The sequence below is a fragment of the Leptinotarsa decemlineata genome, unplaced genomic scaffold (assembly GCF_025532065.1).
Source record: "Leptinotarsa decemlineata unplaced genomic scaffold, Ldec_3_MD MMD2_tig00000035_RagTag_RagTag, whole genome shotgun sequence".
NCBI lineage: Eukaryota > Metazoa > Arthropoda > Insecta > Coleoptera > Chrysomelidae > Leptinotarsa > Leptinotarsa decemlineata.
Window position 1 is genome coordinate 4,096,059 of NW_027412540.1, and position 6,971 is coordinate 4,103,029.

Below are 6,971 nucleotides of genomic sequence, written 5' to 3' on the forward strand. Positions count from 1 at the left end.
TCCATTCTGGTAGTACAAACTTACTAATTCAATCCGTTCTCGAAGCGTATAAACTATTGCTCAAGAATTCTCAAAAACAAAAACACCAATTGTAACTTCACCTGGTAGGTGATCGTTATTGTAGAATGAGACAAATACAAAATGAAGAAAATAACGAATTCAAACTCAATTAGGCAAGTATACTTCACAAAAACACCTATGAAACCTAGGTAACAGATTGTACAGAAATTCATTCAGGGTGGCTCGTTTTCAATTCAAAAAATTTTTAGCTTCCAAACTATAAGCTTCAGACCATAATGTATTCTACTTTTTCGAAATATGTTCATCATGAAACATCTGATAATGCAAAGCAATTGCAAAACATCAAAAACAATGGTACATGCTCTGGTGCAATAGGGAAAGTTGGATCAAATGTGGATAAGTCAAAATGTGTCCCCCTGTATACTAGTGTTGAGGTGTTTTTTATTTTTCCTAAAAATCATTGTACCGGAAGTTTGATATGTTCTTTTACTCAGAATTGAAGCGATATATTTTGTAAGTATCAGATCTGCTACTCACACCGGATTATTGTCTGGTTGGAGATTTCAACTGCGGTAGCATATACGAGTAATATGTTCAGTTACTGTAATAATTTCTGATTAGCTCCAGTCGGAGAGCGCTGCTGGGTGAAAGGGTACGGCAATTATGAGAGACGATCCTTTCGAGTTTAAAGATATTTTCTGTGCACAAAATCTTGTAATAATGATACCTGAAATATTCTTTGGAGTCATGTATTTGATCGAATGATTTTCTCTAAATGATCGGTATCTGTTACGAAAAGATGGTTATGCAAATGGATTCAACCAGCGCAGTCAGCTTGTCATGTTATTTTTTTGTGTCCTGTGGGCTACCGCAGTTTGAGTTAAACTGTGACAAATTAGGGTAGCTCTGTACAATGTGTAGAAACTCCGTCTAGCTGGTACCAACAACAACAATATTTTTTGAGTGGCAGATTATAATCTGCCACGATAATTATCGATGAAGCTTTCTACGGTATTATCCAAAATATTCAGGTAGCTTCTGAATGTTAACGATTTCTCGTATATCGTTCAACTCTATTTGTTGTTCACTAATATGCAGAAGAAATAAAAACTGGATTTTTTTGAAATTTTGTGACGTAAGAATTTTACTGGACCAGTAAATTGAGAATGCCTTCTCTCGAAAATTCCGAGTCGTCAGTCCAAATAATGTTAATAGAAAAAAAGATCTTTTTGAATGCGTACAAACAATATTTCATAAAATTTATCCCTCTGTTGGGGATCTTGAGGCTTCATTGCTTGAATTTTGGTGAATTTATTATCATGCATTTTATGTCTTTGCAAGATTCTTCGAACCTATTAATATTTTCTACCCAAATTAAATAGAATATAGAAAATATGAGATCACTCTAGATCAATGTTTCACACTGAGATATTTGTTTCTTTACACATAGTTCTGATTTTCATTTTGAATTCAGGAGAGTTTTACAGGTGAAATGTTACGAGCTGATAAAACTTTGTCTATGAGCCTTTTGGCTATGACGTGCGTTTTGTTCATAGCACCAGTATATCTATCTATCGTGTAAATTGTGATTGTGTTAGTTCAAGACTGTAACTATTTTTGAGTGGATAATGAACCCGAGTTCAACGATAGCTCATAAAGTGAAGGTCTTTTCTTTTCATTTGTGCATGTACGATATTCATGAAAATTATTTTATGAATATTATACATGTACAATTATTTCATATCATAAGGTATTCTTGAATAGAATAAATTCTGTAGATATCAACTATGGTAAGTAATATTACTATATTTTGTTCTCCTCTTAACCGACGGTCTCAATTGTTATGTTTCATACCAACTACGGTATCTAGTGAATTGAAACGATGTCATTCAAACTCCGTGGGTTTTGACCAAGTTGATTTGTGGGATAATTCCCAGATCATCATTACCGTAAAACAATTTCTGAAGTTTTTTTCTTATGATAGTTAATTGGTCCCAGCTATCTTCATGGCACTTTTATGACCAGCATTCTTCTCACTAGAATCCAGGAATTCAATAAGTACTACAGAAGTATACCAAATATCGTATAGTTGTGGTTTGTTCTTCATCGAAATTATGAAAAGGATCGTTACAACTCGCCTCAATGAGCATGAAAGAAATTGCTATGGCCTTACTGCAGTTGCAGAATACGTTGACTCATAGGACAGCCATGACATTGCCTTCGAACGCACGAAAGTTCTTGATGAAACCAGCATGGAAAAGAAAGCTCAAACATCAACAAAATAGGGATACCGGCACTTCATAACACAAAGATTCTCCCAATGTTTAAAGAAAAGTCGGACTTGTCAATCAGGTACAAGAGCAGTCGGCTGTCCGACCTCTGATCCCATTTTGAAAACAAACGCATCAGAATCATTCACAGTTGACATACATTACACTCCGTTGTTAACTATGGATGAGCAAGGTTGTTTTCGAGCAACGTTGTGTGTTTCCACTAAGATGTCTAAAAACCCTGGTGCATCTACTCATACCTGCAAAAGTTTGGGGTAAAATGAGGGATTTATGGCTAACTTGATTAGCAGAGATCAACGCCGTTTACGCCGTTTCAGATGGCGCAAGCAGTCATTACAGTAAACTGTAATCATAAGACCACACAGGGTGTATTTGTATTTATATTTAATTCCACATTCATTTTTCATACCTACTGTGCTTTTAGGATAACTTAAAAAGTGAGTTAATGAATTTTTTGTGTTTTAAGTGTTATTGACGAATTGTCAGTATTAAATTGAAAGATAAGTGTCCAAGTTCTGGTGAATTATTAGTTGAAGTTTCAACCCAAGCAAAGTTTTGAAGAAATTTCGTGTAATTTCTTGATATTTCAACTCAAGAAATGTTGGCAGATATTATGTAGTTGACATTGGTTGTTTGTCGGAACGAATTCCGCAAAACAGGTGGTAAGTATAAAGATTATATACTTGAATACATGTTTTTAGTATGGTATTGGAATGGAAAAACTGAATAATTCACTAGATTACAAAGAAATATTCCCAGTGAATTCTTTGTCGAACTTTTCGATTACCTGTTGAGAGATCATTTTGATAAGCACCAACTTTTAACCGTTTTTTTTTTTAATTAATAATAAAAAAGTTTCCTCATTGATGCATAAAATTTGGAATAAGCCGTTTATATACGAAGAACAATGTAATGAGTAGAAACACAGCTGTTTTCTAATAGATATTCAACCAAAATACTTCTACTCATAGTGACTATGGATGTATGTGTATCACACCCAGCAGTTCTACTCATGAATCAGGACATTGATTTTCGTATACATACACATCTCGTTAAGTACAGAAAATCACTCAAGAAAAATAGCACTACAGTCCCACCTTGAACTCGTAATGCAAGCCTTTCAGAAAGAATGTGAACTATTTATTGTCTGTAAAAGTATATTAAAGTTTATAAGATTTCTGTATTTATAATTATTGAAATTTACAGTTCCAGCATAAATTGAACAAAGTTTAATTCAAATATCTTCCATTATTATTATTTTAATTTGATTTCATTGAGTCATATTTTTTGCTATGATTGCATGTGCAGGTCATCACTGATAGACCAATTTGACACTTGACCCCCATGCCAATTAAAATTTTGAAAAAAGTTGAAGTGCCTCCCCCAACCATCTATCGAGCAATCACAGTGTTTTTTTTTTTCAAAAAATAGTATCGGTAATAGCCCCCAAACGTTTTTTTCATGTTTCTCCGTCAAACCTTTCAAAAGTTAAGTTAGTTTTTTATCAGTCTGAGGTGAAATTGTATTTAATATCCTTACCAGTGGTAAATTAACTTCCAGTTTCCTTGTGATGGGATTTCTTTTATATCCAGGTTCCCACGAAAAGTAAAATACCGTAATGTTCAGAGAACACCAGGTTGAATTTCTGCAGACTGCATGAAAGTAGTTTAGCGTCTTTTAGAATTCAAATACAAAATGTCTTCTGATATACTTTAATTGCTTACTACAACCTTTTACATTGAGTGTGTAAAATAGTTCTTTTTTTCAAACAATGTGATCATCAATTATGATGGTAGTTTTTTGAAAATATTCAATCAAATTTTAAAAAAACATACAGCTGATGAGAGTATCATATCTCAACAGATATTTTCAGATTTTTCGAAATTTGACTCACAGAAAATTGTATTTTTTTTAATTTTTATTTTTGAGGGCTCTTTCATTATGCTCTTTAGCACAGCAGATATTCAATCTAGAGATCAAATATGCCCTCAGTGCCTCTCTTGACAATTCTTCCTTGTGGTGTTCACAACCTACAATATTTTTGGGAGAAAAATTTGACAATTTGATTAAAATTGCTGGAAAGCAATTTCTTTTAAGTTCCCTCTCAAAAACATCTGATATTATTGTGGCTTCAACATCGTGAAGAAAGCTATTAATTTTTTGTGATGGTAATGTTGAAAATCCTCTGCTCTTGTTTCTTATGAGGGAATTGAATATTTCATTTCCCTTCTCCAATATCGAATCCACACATTCTCCACATTTGGTGTTGCCTTTAATTTTTTTTGCAACATATTCACAGAAATAAGCAAAAGCTTCATCAATACCTGAGAAGTCCTCTTCAATTTCGGAGATGGTTTCTTCTATTTCAATATAGAATATAAATTTTTGCTGTTTTTCTTTCAGATCTCCAATATGAAGAAGGGATTTCATCATTTCTCCTCCACTAACATTACTTTCCCTGGGCGGTTTTATCAGAGAATAGAGGGACATTAGGCGGAATATTTGTCCAACTTGAATTGACTCGGGATGAGTATTGCATCCACCTGCAGCTCTCATCATCCCAAAAATGCTGAAAATGATATCAACAAAGTTGATTGGAATTGTTATGGATATGTGAACATTATCATCTCCAAATGATCTTGGTTCAATCTGGATGTCATCAAGTATTTGAAACCAAAATGGGGTTAGGAATATTCTCTAGTTGAATACTGCTAGAATTTGCCAATGGATGTTTTGTGACAGAGTGTGAATCGGGTAGAATACTACAGGATGGACTAGGAAAAACGTTTAGTGGAAGTTCAGAAGCGGTTTCACTGAGAAATAAAAAATATCAAAATACCTATTTTTATTATAAAAATGACTATCACGTCAATTTCACAATAGAACTTGTCTAAAATCTAAATTTTTCATGATGATCTTCTACCACATAGTAACGGCTATATATCCATCAATTTACTTGTCTAAAACATGTTTTACCCTTTAGATCAATAAATGTTATTTAATTAAATAAATAAAACTATATAAATAATCACACAATCCTTATCAGATATTTGGGAGAAGCTTTATCAAATATTCTTTGAAAAAACTGATCACAGAACTCAATATAGGAATTCAAGTATTTCAGTTGTTCATGTTTCAAACGGAGTTTTTTTCACTGGATAATCCAACTGCAAACTGAAAAATAAAACCAGTTATAAAAAAATTAAAATCCATCTTTGAATCTGGGAAAATTTCAGCATCCTTCATCAACAATTTTCAATAGCTCATGTAGTATGATTTCATGACTGACTTCAATGTTTTGGTTGGTTTTCGGGTTTTGCTGTTGTCTTCTTTGGTAAACTCCAAACGTTTCAAGTGCAACTACAATAGTCAGCGGCGTTGACGAAGTACTCCTCATAAGATATTCATTGAAACTAATTTCAGTATCAACTTTATTCTCTAAGATTACTTCATCAACGCAACTGAATATGATTGTCTCAGTTGCAGTAAAATATTTTTACTGAAAATGATCAGGGCAAAGCCAGGAAACTAACTATTACGAAATTAGACAGGATGGGTTTATACATTCAGTTCGATTTTAGAAATATTTCATACTGATTTCAGAATCGAAGTTACACTAAATCATTAGTTTATCTATTCAAAATTATATCTGGTTTCATTGATTGTCCGGAAATTCTCTCCCCTATAACTCAACGTTCCACGAAGGTCCATCAGACAAATAAGCTATTTATTACACCATATCACTTAACTAACTATGGGTATCATTCTCCATCTCCAACATCTAAAATGTTGAGACTTGAAAATAACTACTCTGATAAAATCAATTTCTTCTGTGATGATGAAAATATTTTTAAGAATCTCACTCTTTGCTCATGCAAATGTTTTTCATTACTTTAATTTTGTCCTTCATTAAACACACATAAATGTGTCTATAATAATTATAGTAGTAGTAGTATAAGTGGTTACAGCACAAGCTTTCTTTGTTATATAATTTATTGTAAACAAAACTGAATAAATTGAGATCCCTGTAAATAAACATGGACAAAAAACTAAAATGGTATTTGTTAAAATTGGTTTTTCTGTAAACCAGCTGTCGTTCCCCTACGAACGGCAGCCCTCAGAAGTCGAAACTTGTGCGAACAGGGATTAACGAAATCTTACCTTTCAACGTGCGATTCTAAGCTAAATATAACCCTTTGTTCGATAACAACTTTTTCATTAATTTTTTTTTTAATTCCTACTAGCATTTAATTATAACCGTCTCACAAGAAGATTCTAAAAGATACAGCTTTTTTTATTATGTTCTCAGAAGAGGCTGTTTATAATAATGACAACGTATTTATTATTTCCATGTGTAAGCAGTAAGCTTACACAGATATTGACAAATATGAAATATCAGGAAATAGAGGGTAAAGTTAATGAAGTTAATTTTCTGTGAATCAGGTATTTATAGAAAATGTTCTTCAACTTTACCCCTTTCTTCCACTATCACCTTTTATTTATAGAATGATATTAGCACATATTAGCCTGTATTGAATAATGACGTATTTTTATGAAAGGTATCAAGGGAAAATATGATGTAAAATATTGAACAAAACAGCAGTTGCGATCATTGAAATGAAAAATAATATGAAATGTTATAACTAAACTCCACACATT

The 6,971-nt window shown here is 32.6% G+C and overlaps 1 long non-coding RNA gene across 1 annotated transcript; it reads left to right on the forward strand.

The window, feature by feature from the left end:
- Positions 1-2,507: 2,507 nt before the first annotated feature.
- Positions 2,508-6,367, forward strand: LOC141480970 (uncharacterized). Its single transcript, XR_012464676.1, has 2 exons — positions 2,508-2,974; positions 4,716-6,367. It is a non-coding gene; the product is annotated as an uncharacterized lncRNA (long non-coding RNA).
- Positions 6,368-6,971: the final 604 nt, after the last annotated feature.